The following is a 15,204-nucleotide window of genomic DNA, read 5'->3' on the forward strand; positions in this document are numbered from 1 at the left end:
GCCAGATTGTGAAATCATTCATTTCGCAAAATGAAAGAAAATTTCAGTCATTTCATGAAATGACTAAGATGGTCAGCCATTTCGCGTCTTTTTGTGTGCCAACAAATAAAATACTTCTGTATTTATTTCATTAATCGGTCTGCAAATGCTGAATGTTGTTGTTCCGCAAAGGAAACCACTGCTGTCTGTATGTTCCATGTTGGGCATGTATTCAAAGTGTACACCATGTTACAGGTGAAGATCAAAAGCGAGAGACTGGAATCCCGCTTCAGTGTATTGGAAGCCAACAACGTTGCATTTCAAATAGACAAGGTAGAAGAAGACGACTATGGGAAATACAAAATCATTTTGACCTACAAGAATGGGGACGAACGTGAACTCGTTGGGCGTCTGAGAAGTAAGTATAATGTTGTGATGACAGAAGTGATTGTTACGTCACGCCGAAAGAACCTGTTTGCAAAACACTAGGGAAGTTAGATGTAAGTGTAACGTTCCAGTGACAGAAGTGACGGCTTTGTCATGTCCAAAGCACGTGTCCCTTTAAGGTGTTAGAAGTTGGGTAAGTGTAAACGTTGTAATGATAGAAGTGACTGTATGCCAGACCAGAAGGACCTGTAGGCCAAATATGTAGGAAGTTAGAGGTAAATGTAAACGTTGTAATGATAAGAGGGAGTGAGTTTGACAATATTTCAGCAACATCGTGATTAAAACAGCTAATGCTTCATAATTTTATTTTATAAAATCTTTCACCAAAGGACAGTAAAACGACTACTTTATCACAGTAAGACATTTAAAACTAGCATGCACCTTAAAATTATATAGATCTATGCTATAGATCGCCAGCAAATTGAGGTAAGCCGCCATACTTGGGACTACGAGGACCTTTGCAACCTGCATGAGCCCTAGTTGGATTTACATTGTATACCTTCTCTTCAGGGGCGAGCGATTGTAGGCTAATTTAGCCATGATTTAAGATAACACAAATACTACTACGTGTAAAAAGATGGTGAGCATAATTTTTCTTTCGGACTTACGCACATCAACAGCAGGACAATAATTTTACAAGACTTCAAACTCCAGTGACTGTATTATTATGAGTGAATGCTATGTCAGGCCAAAACTACCTGTTTGAAAAAACGTGTATGAAGTTAGCGGTAGGTGAAAACACAGTACTGATATAAGTGACGGTTATATGACACCAAAAGAACCTGTCTGCAAATTATGTCTGAAGTTAGAGCTGACTGTAGTGATAGATGTGACGGTAACGTCAAGCCAAAGGAGCCTGCTTGCGAAACGAAAGTGTCAATACATTACATGTATAAGTGATAGTTGTGTCAGGCTAAAGGACCTGTTTACAAAACGTCTAGGAAGTGAGGGGTAACGGTAAACACAGTACTGATATAAGTGACGGTAATGCCACACCTAAAGAACCTGTTTGCAAAACGTGTAGGAAGTTGGAAGTAAGTGTAAACACACTACTGATATAAGTGATAGTTGTGTTAGGCTAAAAGGACCTGTTTACAAAACGTGTAGGAAGTTAGAGGTAACGGTAAACACAGTACTGATATTAGTGACGGTAATGTCAGACGTAAAGGACCTGTTTACAAGTTAGGGTCAATGGCTCCGCACTTGTAAGTCGAGTTGTCTGTTTCGAAAACGACGACGAGGCACTCCGTGCAGCAGTTGTGTCTGTCCTTGGCTGCAGGACAGCAGTTGTCAGGGAGAACGATTCAGAGTTTGCCCGCTGCATGTCGAATTTAGTTGGGCGGATAGATGTAGACGAACCCGACTATTTTGCTGTCTTCTACAAACTAGCAAACGCCCTGCAAATTGAGTTCGAGAAATTGGCGAGGTATCTGGTAGCACTCGCAGAAGGTGTGGCCAGGCGACACTTCACCAACAGGGTCTCGATGACTTTGTTCATGTCGGAAGTTGTCTTTGTGCCTCAGTGGCTTTACTACTTTACAGATTCTCATATATCTGTCTTGCACTTTTTATGGGGTATTTCCTCTTCGTTTTCCGAAGGGACAAACGACCCGATCTAGGCATAGGCTTCACATGTAGACTTTGTTTCGGGCGTTTTTAATATATCGATACACCTACAATATGTCTCATTGAAGCGCACTTCCACCAGCAGAATTTGTAGAGATACTCTTTGTTTTCCGAACTAGAATTTGCGTAAACCTGTACTTTTTATGGCTGTGTGAGCTGAGGTGGCTGTGTGGAGGCTCATAGGCTTGATGTACCTATGCGGTCCGAAACCACTTTTGTTTATACTACTCGTCTGAATGACATACACAATTCTCTACCATTCATTTTCTTTATTTGTTGCACTGGTATAAAGGACCTCTATACGAAGACTTGTATATCTTGCACTTAAATGTATGACGTTTAAGGGATACACTTCACACTGTGTATGCTGAATTCCATTGTTTTGCTATTACATGGTGTTTTACAGAACAAAATCAGGATCTCAACCAACGTCCCTGAAAGATCTGCCGACCAGCTATGTGGCGGTCTGTGAATAAAAGCGTCACTCTCACTTGCCTGTTCTTAATAATTCCCTCTGTATGGAATTCTTTCCAACTTACATTTAGGGTTCAAAGCTGGTTATAACCTCGGTAATATCTGTTCACAAGAAAGGAAATATAACTGACTGCACTGTACAAGCTCTTTGTCTGGGGTCTTAAAATAGGTAATTCTATTCATCTATGTTTTGAATGGTTACTCTACCGCAGATTGGTTACCTTATCTAAAATAATACTGCTGCTGTTTTAGCAAGGAGGTTAGGCTCAAATAGCTTCGAACTTTAATAAGGTGGTCTGTAAATTACTTGTAAGATGTGATTAATATAATATCTTCAAGACTTCAACATCTTTGTGAAGAATTCGAAATCTGTTATGAAGACTGTGTGTGGGATAAATGCACTTTAGAACAAAGTAAAATGCTTGAAAAATTGCATCTTTGTTACAATTTTATGCTACTGGTAATAAATTCATCGGACTCAGCCGTAGATGGATCCACGGTATAGTTGAGACTTAGCGGGGCGTTTTCTCTGGCGAGAGAAAGGGAATATTGGCAAAGCGCAGGTAAAATCTGCAAATTACCACCACAAATATCTGCATATACATTAAACATGATGAGGACTGAAATTAACATTGCTAACTCGAACAGACACTTGGAAGTGTTACATTTTTCACAGTGTATTTAAACGGTTAAGCAGTGTAGGGCATGATGTTTGGGTTTAAAGGGCGGTAATGCAGAATATTTTGTGAGCGCCGATGTTGACTCCATGGTCTTTACGCGAATCAGTTCTCAAGTGCTGGGGTATCCTCTGAGAATTTCTCCAGGTGATGTTGAAGTTAAAATGAAATGCAAAAGGAGACCAGTGGAGAGATGTGTGAATAGTTAAGTGATCTGATTTGGATTCAGTTGATGTCAAAACATAAAAGTGGATATAAATGATCAAAGAATATACTAGTAATTTGATACCAATAAAGACCTGGTATCACAATGGACAAGAACCTGTTGTTCAAATTGTGAGAAAAACAAACCGTAGTAGTCGTATGTGAACCAAGTTGTGTTGGTACAAACCATGATATGAACTACTGTAAGCAATATGATACTTTGTTTTCCAGGAATCGTGTTTTCCGGTTCTGTTCTTAGTCTTACTAACTACGGGTATGCAATCGCATTAAATAACTGACAAGCACAGTCTACATGAACATTCAAAATATGAGTGGATTTGAGGGCCTGGAATCGTGAACAGATCTCCAAACACACCCAACAACACGTGTCTGACACGAGAGCGTATCTCTTAAAGACAGCTGAGGTCATGTACCTCCCAAATAGCTCGGGAAAGGAAATAATTATCTCTTTAACATGCTGTAGCTCCCGTGTTCTAAGGTCTATAGTTAAACAATTTGTGTTCTAAAACCTACATGACCTCAGCTATCAAACACAACCAACTGTAAGGTAGCCTCTAGTTACTGGACACAAAACTATGGACGTTCTGGAAGCTCTGGAGCTTATGCGTTTCGGCTCAGTATATTTAGAGAGAAAACACCCATAAAATGGTGAAAACCACGGCCCAAAACTTCAATACAATGTGGCTGCCAAATGGTTCCCTGTAGCTAGAGTTCTAGACTTGATATTGTGAGGATTTGGTTCCGGATCTGTACCAGAAATTTGGAGGTCATTGGCCATTTGGACAAACAATTTTGGAGGTTATTAGTTTGTTTGTTTTAAAAAAAAATACTTTCGAATAATCCCTCCTTTGTCCTTCAGAAAGCTGCAGTGTTAGGGAACCTTCATATTCTATCTAAGTTCTTAGTGGGTTCGACAAGGCAGTGCTTCATGGGAAAAGTCCCATTCGCTCTCTGGGCTGTGTGTAGAGGGGGCGAGGGTCCTGAGCTGAGCATGAGCCTTACTGGCCTGACTGTGCCAGATTCACCCGAACCCCTCTGCAGCACACTATCTTATATCTGTAACACATGATAATTATATTTTGCGACTGTTTAATGAATTAGCAGAGATTGTCCAACATCTGTCAGTGGATGCCTTTTCTTGGCAGAAAAACATCTTAAGTATGCGGACCCCTCTGCTGCATACTTTCTTTAATCTGTAAAACATAATAACTCAAACATTTTCAATCGGTCTCCAGCCTTTTGTGCATGGAGTCCTAATGAGATGATTATCCAATCTGCTTCATAATACAGTTTGTATCTTAAATTTCTATTTCACTTCTGAAAAGTAAGAGCTTGTTCAATAAAAAGGCAGAACAGAAAAGATAAACAGTTAAAACGGTTTAAAGTCAATGCAGATAAATGTGTTTATCAAATTCGATAATATGTTTCTCGATGCGAATACGAAGTCTAACATACCCCTATTGAATTGAACCATAAAAATATTTGGGCCCAAAAGCGTACTTAGAGGAAATGGTCTTTCTTTCTCAAGTACTGCACTTCTTAAATTTGTGATATTATTGTGGCCAGGGCGTTCAATGTACCGCTGTCTCGGGAATATTGTCGTACATACTGGAGAGACCTCGGCACCGCTGACATTGCGGTAAGCTTTTGAACTACAGTGTCTTACCCGAAGTCTAGTGATTAACACTTCTTCTCATTTCTTACGTCGACGAATTGTCCAATTTAATTTTACATAAGAACAAGCTGAGTACCCACCTTAGGGTTTGAAAAATAGCTGCGAGAGATGGTCATTGCACGCATCTGAAATGCAAAAATCTGGAATCCAATTTACCCCGGCACATCGAACCAAGGCCAGATCTTTTCGGACATCAGTAAATGTGAATGAATGAAGTGGGCATAGTGTTTGATTATAAAATCCCAAAACACGGCTCAGTTGCATTTGTACAAATTCTTTTATCAAATTCAGATCAATACAAAGACCCGATTTCAGAAGCAGTCAAGGACCAGTATACTGAATACATGTACCACAAGAACCTTGCTATGTGACCAGTTGCAAATCGCATACTCGACACTATCATTTACAATAGAGACTTACGTTCACGATGAAGACTCAGAGATATGTCTAAATAGTCACCCTGGGGAGCTGGCGTAGTTAAACAGGCACCCGTGCATATTCGCAAAGCCATTTACTGAATCTGATGGTGGCTATTTTTCAACCTTTTTCATTTTACAGTCATAATAGGGAGTGAGTGTAGTTTTACTCCGCCAGCAATGCTGCAAGTGTTTGTAAATAATGAAGTTTGTACCAAACAATCTAGTGACCAACAGCATGAGTATCGATCTGCGCAATTAGGATAACAGTTTAGTTACTGAGAACTGTTTGGTAAAGGTGTATGCAGCAGTTCCTCCGGTGTATACCGGTGGGGTATTTAGAGCTTGTCCTCTGGTAATGTCCAGACATTTTTGTGTGTTTTTTCTGGTTATTTATGTAGTAAGATCGCTGTTGCTATTATCATCAGAGAATTGGCATTCTAATGTATTTGTTGTATGTTCAGTAATTACCAATACATGTCGGGACATCAAGCAAACCACTTATCCAAGCGACGTCCCCAAAATAGTAGGTCTCACCTAGAAAATGATACAAATGCAGCTGTTTTATGTTACATTACTCTACAAATTATCTTTCAACATGAAGAAAATGCATCGCAAACTTCTAGACCAAATCTATGAAAAATTATGTGTGTTTGAGAAAGATTGATTTCCGTTAGAATCAAACGTACATATCAAAGTGCATTAAAATACGATTTGAAACAATTTCCTGTTAAAGTGAAATTTTGGATGTGGCTTTTCTAATGATTCCTTCAAGATAAAATGGAAGCTTTTCTAACATTGGACATCGAGAACATAGGCATTCGGAACAGTCCTCGACAAATGATTCAAAGTAACATCAACGAATATTTAGCTACATTACCAGACAAACTACGCGTTCGGTTTTAAATCAAATTTAGAGCTACAGTCAGGCCTCGTATATCCGAACTTCAGATATCCGAATACCTCGGTTTCCGAACATTCTTCACAAAAAAAGTGACAATTACCTCGTATATCCGAATGGTCAATTTTGCTAACGAAACATCAAAATGTGTACAAATTCGCCTCGCATATCCGAACACCAAAGCTGACATCGGCAAGATGTCGGATGTTTACAGCTTATTAACAGTGATCACTGCTTTTACCTTTGTTGTCGGCGAGATATCAAAACACGAAGTCTGTCATGTCTACCGCTTGCCAGTTCATTTCGTTATATACTTCTGATTTCCCAACACAGTATGTTTATCTCCCAATTATTACCCCAAAATAAGTCCTTCTCCAACAGTTACAACCAACAACATAAATCCCCCAAACAACCAAACACATAGTCATGACAACGACTAAACTATGGACAAGACACACTAAATTAAACTCGCACTTGCCCAAAATAAAGAAAACAAGTACCAACTAGCTACAATAACACTTGAAGATATCTCACTACACTGAATACACGACAGCCAACACTAAATGGTCCTTCAAAACTCACAGGACATCAGCACACTGTTAACACTGCAAACCCTATTAAGTCCACTAAATAAAGCTCAAACTTTCCAAGCCAAGGCATGCATCTAATTAAATCTGGTCTTCATGACTGCAGTTCAAGTGTAGCGATCTAAAAACCACAACCTCTTTAACCCGAACTTCACAAAGTCACAATGAACGTTCACACTGCCCCTTCAGTCGCAGTCGCAGGTGCGAATGTTTGTTCGCTGTGTGACTCAGATTTTGAGAAAATCATACAGACAAACTGTGAAGTTCGAAACTTTTAAAAAATATATGCATCACCTCCTACCTCTTTCAGAGTTCCTCTGCTAGAATAATGTTGCAAAGATTAATCGGTAAGATAATCTGAAAAGCGAAAGTGAGTTGTGGATGGTACGTTCAACTTCCCAGCTTGGACATCTGAGTAGATTAAAGCTAGCCAAGGGAGATAATAACATTATCGGGCCGAATGATGCATTCAGGGTAAAGTGAGGATTAATCGGAACGTATACCCTGTACATATCGAGAATGGTCAGCTGTATGATAAATACTTTTCAGCATGTGATTTAAAGGAAACAAAGCCATACGATGTTAAACGAGCCCAAATTTCAAGTGTGATACATATTTTACTAGAATTTAACTAAGCGACAGTGCTATGGCGTAAACGGTAGGACTGTTTACAATTGATGAGCGGGATTGCACTAAGAGTTGTCCTGCTAAAACAACATGCGTTAAACAGATTCACCACGTTTGATAGATTGAACAATTTCTTTGATCTAACACAGGTATGGTTATATTTTCAAATGAAGAAAAAGCTATGTGAAATTGTTTATTGCAGATATTACCACTGGAAACTTCAATATAACGTGTGACCAGAACAACATTTGTACATGTGGGAATCAAAACAGCAGCGATGTGTATAGTTGGGTAAGTATCACGTATTGCACACTTTCAACAGTGGACCTTTGTCAGTGGCTTTTGTTTCAACAGTGCCTTGGAAATATTGTCATGGCATTGATATCTGTTGATTCGATGTTGTCATTTCAAAACACCATAGGGCTTGTAGAGCGACATTCACACGGCGAACTAAAGTTTGACAGCGCACTTCGTCAAACTTTCGGTGTTGTCAAACTCTTGTCCAGAAACAACCAATCGTAGTCAACGAACTGTCCGGAATGTAGGGTGGACAGGCATCTGAACTAATGGATAAGGGCGAAACAGTAACTGTAACATATGGGGTGAAGGTACAAGGTTAGCCGTACTGCTCCTTAAAAGTTGGCAGTCACCAGTACTTTGGGCTGAAGGTTGACAGTTAGTCCTACTGTGGGGTGAAGGGTGAAAGTCCCCGTACTTTGGAGTGAAAGTTGACAGTTAGCCCTGCTGTGGAGCGAAGGTTAGTTAGCCTTGCCGTGGAGTGAAGGTTGACTGTTCGCCCTGCTGTGAAGTGAAGGTTGATAGTTAGCCCTGCCGTGGAGTGAAGGTTGACTGTTCGCCCTGCTGTGAAGTGAAGGTTGACTGTTAGCCCTGCTGTGAAGTGAAGGTTGATAGTTAGCCCTGCTGTGGAGTGAAGGTTGATAGTTAGCCCTGCCGTGGAGTGAAGGTTGATAGTTAGCCGTGCTGTGGAGTGAACGTTGATAGTTAGCCCTGCTGTGGAGTGAAGGGTGATAGTTAGCCCTGCCGTGGAGTGAAGGTTGACAGTAAGCTCTTACTGTTGGGAGAAGGTTGCCAGCCTTAGTGTGGAATGAAGGTTAACAGTTAACCATACTGTGGGATGATAGTTAACTGCTCTATGTTACGGAGTGAATATTGACTTAGCTACACTGTGTTGTGAAGGTTTACACATATTGTGATATGGTTGACACTTAGATATATACTCAACCAAAAACGTTCAGCACGCTCGCATACAAAATGACACAAATCATATTATACCAAAATTAATTTGTATTTGCAAATCATACTGTTGTCGCATTTCAGTTATCGGCTAGAAAATCACCAAAAGCCGTGTTCGGTGTTCCCAACAACGTCTCCACACTCCCAAACTCGACAAGGGGGTCTGAGGGCACAAATGTCAGTATCGTGTGTGACCTCCATTGGCCTGAATCACAGATGTGCATCCACGTTTCATGCTGTCAACAACAGCTCTGAACTCACCAACATTAATGTTACCCCATTCCCATACGCGTGCAAGTTCAAGGTCACGGGATCGTTGATGAATACGTACCCATTGTAAACGTGCCCTTCTGTGACGTTGAGTCAAAGGTACCCCAAACACTGGGTGTCGGGCATGCAGTCTGGCGGCGTGTAGGCGATTCATGACAGTTTGAGGGCGAACAATAGCGCCTGTAGCATGTTGCAATTCGCGGACTAACTGTGGTGCACTGGTAAACCTGTGACGTCGAGATGACGTCACTACATATCGATCATCCCTGGCCGTTGTTTTAGGGGGCCTACCTGAGCGTGGACGATCTCGGCCTTGACCAGTTTCGTGCATACGTGCCTGGAGACGTGAAATCGTGGTCCTGTGCACAGTGGAATGACGCGGTTCTTCCTGAAAAGGTTTGACCAGCCTGCAGTCTCCCAGTGGCTTCGTGTCGCTGATTTTCAGGCATGCCTCTTCTCCGGCCCATGCTGAATGCTTGAAAAAATTCAACGTTTTTGACGTTCTGGTGAATGTCTTAATGTGTGTGCATTAAAGCTTTGACCACTGAATGGTTTTGTTCTGTGTGACACAGGAAAAATGCGTTTCCCATGATTACCATCAACATCTGAAAGAAATGCACGTGCATTTCGATTTTTCGTCCTGCATCAATGCCAAGAGATTTGACAGTGTCAACTTTTGAATTTCATTGGAGCAGAATTTTAAAGACTCATTTACACCAGGGTGCTAAACTTTTTTGGTTCAGTATATTAAACTAGTGGGCAAAAGAAAGTGAACACCCTATATAAAATCAAATCAAAACATACAACGTTTATAAGTTATAGTACATTTAATGAAGCCGGCATTTGGGACAATGCACCAACATTGTGTCTATGAGAGAAACCCATCACAGATGAAGGCCACGTATCATGTAATGGAGAGAGGGGTATGAATAGCACAGTTCACAGGTACAACAAGAGTCCACCATGGAGTGTCTCAATCATTTCAAGTCTCTGGTCAGGCATACACACCCGTAGTAACCGCCCTTAAGTTCGACCTTCTTTAGCAGCAATACACGCCCAGACTCGACGTATAATCGATGTCGTGAGCCGACGATATCCCGAATCATACTCCACTCGTTCATGAGAGCGTCTGCAAGTTCTTGTCGGTTCGCTTAAGGTCAGGTGATCCCACTAGTGCTTTAAGTCCGTGATCGTGCTGGCCATGGAAGAACTTGGATATTGTCGGCGTTCAAGAGGCTCTGGAGACTTCGCGCTTTGTGGCACTTGGCGTTGTCGTGCTGCAGAAATGTTCCCTGGTCTTGCTGGCTAAGAAATGGTTTTGCCACAGGTTAAAGAATATCATCTCTGTACCTCAGAGCGTTCATGTTTCCACGTATCACGACCAATTGTGTACGTTGATGCCCAATTGTGTAGTTCTTACCCGCCCGCGACGTAAATCCTTGCCCACTGTAACCTACGAAAAGGCACGCACTGTTCCTGGGTCAATCCCATTCCACCTGCTGCACGTAGAAGTCGTAGTACGATACGTCGACTGATGACATGTCCTGGAGTCGTTACCGTCGTTTCTGTTGCCGTGATGACCAGGTTGCGCAGATGAAGAGAACACAGATGTGGGGTAGTCACACAAGGTCTGTCTGATCGTAGCCTGTCTTGGGTGCTGCCAGTCTGTCTTTTACGCTGGAATACCGTGATGATGGTACCATGCGTACAGTTCAGCCCTTGCAGTATGGCTAATCTTGGAACCCATCTGCCTCATACATATGGCCTTATCTCTTTCTTTCACTGTTAGTCGTGGCATAATTTCAATAGTTTTCTGCTATCTGAGATGTATAGCCACCGATTCGCTGTCTTTTTATACCAGTTCTCGACAAGCATTTTCCTTGTTTGGGCGCAAGGTTAGTCGGTGTGGGAGCGAACTGTTTCGGCTTAAAAGGATTTTACTAACTTGAACAGCTTTGACATTCAAAATAAAACATATTCACTTTCTTTTGCCCATGAGTCTATATACTATTTATACTAATAATAAACCGCTAAGCACCACACAGTATATTTTGCCAATATAGCTTGTCTGAAAGGAAATCTTTCAAAACAGCTATCATAATTTGGTTTAGTACCTTTCAGCAAAACCATTACTGAAATTATCTTTTATTTAAATGGGATGGAAAATGGGCACTTTGTTTCCTCAAAAAAATGACCTTATTTAAAGAAGTGAACATCAGAAATGACCAGCACTGTTACAAATGAGTGACACCTAAGCTTAAATCGTGATGTAAAAGATTGATAGGAATATTTATTGTATTATATATATTTTAAATAATATTTTCTTTAATTAGAAGGTGTAGCTACTCTGTTGATTTAAGACAGCTTAACGTAATTTAAACACCGACCTCGTTAGCGTGAGGTTTTTAAATTGAACATTTAGTGACCTTAAATCAACCATAAAGGACCTCAACACTGAAATCAATAGCTTTGCTTCATTCTAACAGGAGAGATAAGCAATTTGAAACCGCACTCTTTGCAGCGGAAAAACACAAGGCGTGAAGTGGCATTTTGCCTGGAACTTGCTTGGAATCGTCCAGTTGAGTGACATGTTGTGTAATGAACAAAATAAGCTAGTTTGCAACTACACAATTTGCTTTATTTCAGGAACCAGTATGTAACAAGTAGCACAAATATATCACACGCTTTGTGTGGACACGAAAACCCACTTAGACATACTATTGGATACAAGTTAATATGTAGCCATACTGTGGGGTGTGGTAAACGTTGATATTTAGCCAATCTGCGGGGTCAAAGGTTGATAGTTAACAGTTCTGTGGGGTAAAAGTTAACATTTCATCGTACTGCGGGCTGATGAGAGCACAGTTAAGAATTATGCGGGGTAAAAGTAAATATTTAGCCGTACTGCGGGGTGAAGAGAGTACAGTTAGCAGTTATGTGGGGTAAAGGTTAATATGTAGCCGTACTGCGGGGTGAAGAGCGTACAGGTAACATTTCTTTTGGGTACAAGTAAATATGTAGCCGTACTGCGGGTTGAAGAGAGTACAGTTTGCAGTTATGTGGGATAAAAGTTAATATGTATTTGACCCTGCTGCGGGGTGAAGAGAGTACAGTTTGCAGTTATGTGGGGTACAAGTTAGCATTTATCCGTACTGCGGGGCGAAGAGAGTACAGGTAACAGTTATGCGGGGTAAAAGTTAATATTTAGCCGTACTGCGGGGTGAAGAGAGTACAGAGAGAATATTTCCTTTCACCCAAAATACATCTTTTTTTCCATGTTTTGTAGGTTGTGAATGGATGTAAGCATGTTCATAAGTATCTAGAAGTTGGTGGGATAGAGATGACAAAGCTTTATGGATGATAAGCTTCTTCATATTAACAATAGCGCTGTTAGGGTGTAGCAACAGTTCTTATATCGTAACATCTCGTCTTATGCTGATGCGCTTGAAAACGGTAGTAGGAACTGTACCGAAACGTCGCTATTGTGAATATAAAGATTTTGACCATCCATACAGTTTTGTCATCTCTAGATGTTGACATGTTTTTTATTGTTATGAAACCTTCCAGGTTTTCCATGATGGAGTGGGCAGAAACGAGACATTACCCACGAACCGATCGGAATTGAACGTGACTGGCATAGCAAAGAACGGGTCGTTTCACTGTGTGCGCCATTCCGATTGTCAAAGGTCTCGATGCTTCAGTTTCACGTCGGGTGAGTCCTCAGAATTCGTAAGGAATCACTTTTGGTGTTCATATTTTGGCCAAACAACGATATTGAACTTCATTGTCTCTAAATGCTCAAGTACCTATTCAAATACTATGCCTTGAGTTTGGCCTTGGATGTAAAAAGAGATGGAGAATGTTTTGATTTGATCCAAAGATGGTTGCACAGGAAATGAGCAGTGTGAGAAGATCTATATCCTCGAAGGCGGCATGTTTAGCAGATCGAAGCATCGTATAAACAGATCTACGACTGCTGACTATGTTGTACTTCTGCACAAGACTTACTGAACAGATTCGGGCCATTCCTTGACATGATACATACTCAAAGACGAGCAACTCAAACTGAACATTGCGGCAACAATGTAATAACCTCGGGATGAAAGTGACATGCTTAGGGATTTATGTCCTGCAGTGGCATTTTGTACTAAATGCAGTTTGTGTGCGTGTTGATGTTAATCACCACAATATTACCATACTGTGACGGGTAAGTGAACCCGTCAAGTGTGTTTCTTACCAGTACATAGGTTTTGCTCGGTTAAGTATGTTACTCTATGAGTAACATTTCATGAATCACCTTTTTGTGTACAGCAATATTGTTTCATGCCTTTCGAACCTTCATATTTCCCATCTCATCCATTATAAAATTTCCTTTTTTTTGGATATTTTTCCTAATTCATACTATAACCTTTCCTTTCTCCATTCCAGATGAAGATCCTGAAGTAGTTATTGACAAAGGTAATGAAGCAGTGGGTAATATTCAACCCAGCTGTGATTGGGTATCTCATTAACACGAGAGAGCCACAATAAACTTGGTGCGCTTAGTGGCAGCAAGAGTTGTAAACTCCCCAATGCGTTGAGATTTAAAATACGATGTGACGTTGAGATTGACATCCAATGATCGAGGGAAAAAACAGCAACGCCTTGAGCATGCACTAGTTGCATGTGCGCCATCTTATTATAACTGGCATAATTACAAGTTAACATATGTGGGTTTGGGGTTTCAAATCAGAACATGTTGCATTATTTCTGAATCGTCCTGTTTTTACATTCCTATTGTAAAAATACAAACACCCATAATCGTGAATGTCTGTCACTGACGTTTTACAGTTAATATGTTTTATCAATAGATGATTCAGTGTTGAGAGCTTCCGATGAGAACTCAACGTAATTTTGGCATTAAACTGAGACTACTCATTTGACATTTATCAAGAAAAGTCATTAAAACCTGCATCTGCGTGAATATTCCGGGGAATTTTAATAGTTGAAAACGAAAAGGATAGCCAGGAATTAAACTAGGTGTCGAACAAAACAAACAACAAAGAAACTACAAAACATGAATATTTGAAATAGTAATACAAAACTATTACAGTGCAAAGGTGCCACTATGGCTGTTAGGAAATAGTTTGAAAGCAGAAATTCAAATGCAGTTTAATACAAGAGTAGTGAATAAAGCAAGACTTAGTCTGGGAAGAATATCCAATCACGGTCCAGGCTGATCATAAGAAATGCTGGTCATGTGTCGAGATATAATGTATATAGCATATTCTAACAGTTTCCAGATTAGACTTAATCTGTTGCAAATCTAAATACACATCACTGCCCCTTACTGACTGCATGTACAATCTATAACATTATAAACATTGTTGCCCAGCGTATAGCGCTGCTAATTCACATAACCGACATGGATTAATGAATAATAATTGCATCAGCAATATGACAGATATTCGTCGTGAGCAAAAGATGGAGAGAGATGGAGATTCCGTTTATCATCCAGAAAGTATACACCCATTGCCACACAAATACCTCATCACCCTGCACCATTACTTGATGTTATGAATGGACTTGACCTAAGCTGGGGTTTCCGCAATGGAAGTATCGTCAAGTGCAGAAGTATTTTCTTTAGTATTAACTGTAATAAATGTTATAATGTGATACGTGTGTGATACTTTGCATTTTCGAATGATTTCAAACTGTTTTCTTTCTGCAGAAAGCTCGATCAGTATACCAGCCGCAATCGGAATTCCATGTGCACTGGTCGTCATAGCAATACTAATAATAGTCCTCTGCAAGAGAAGACAACAGATGAAATGTTCCAAGCAGTACGCATGGGTGTTTTTCAGAAGAGCTACTTATGATACAGGAAGTAAATGACAAAATGTCAACGTTAGAAGCAAAGTGTTAAAAGATGGGTTATGATGCCTGATCTTTTCCTAGTAGAGAAAGTAAGGAAGTAGTATATACAATGGGGGTTTTAAAACACTTTCAAGAAAAGTCTCTACAAAGCCTTATTTACTAAATAAGGCTTTGGTTGGGCCTTTAGCTC

General features: G+C 40.4%; 1 long non-coding RNA gene across 1 annotated transcript; it reads left to right on the forward strand.

Annotated features, from left to right (window-relative positions):
- The first annotated feature begins 232 nt into the window (after window positions 1-232).
- Window positions 233-14,974, forward strand: LOC137289616 (uncharacterized). The gene is made up of 5 exons (XR_010957192.1): window positions 233-397; window positions 7,837-7,925; window positions 12,726-12,870; window positions 13,587-13,616; window positions 14,869-14,974. It is a non-coding gene; the product is annotated as an uncharacterized lncRNA (long non-coding RNA).
- Window positions 14,975-15,204: the final 230 nt, after the last annotated feature.

The sequence above is a fragment of the Haliotis asinina genome, chromosome 1 (genome assembly GCF_037392515.1).
Source record: "Haliotis asinina isolate JCU_RB_2024 chromosome 1, JCU_Hal_asi_v2, whole genome shotgun sequence".
NCBI lineage: Eukaryota > Metazoa > Mollusca > Gastropoda > Lepetellida > Haliotidae > Haliotis > Haliotis asinina.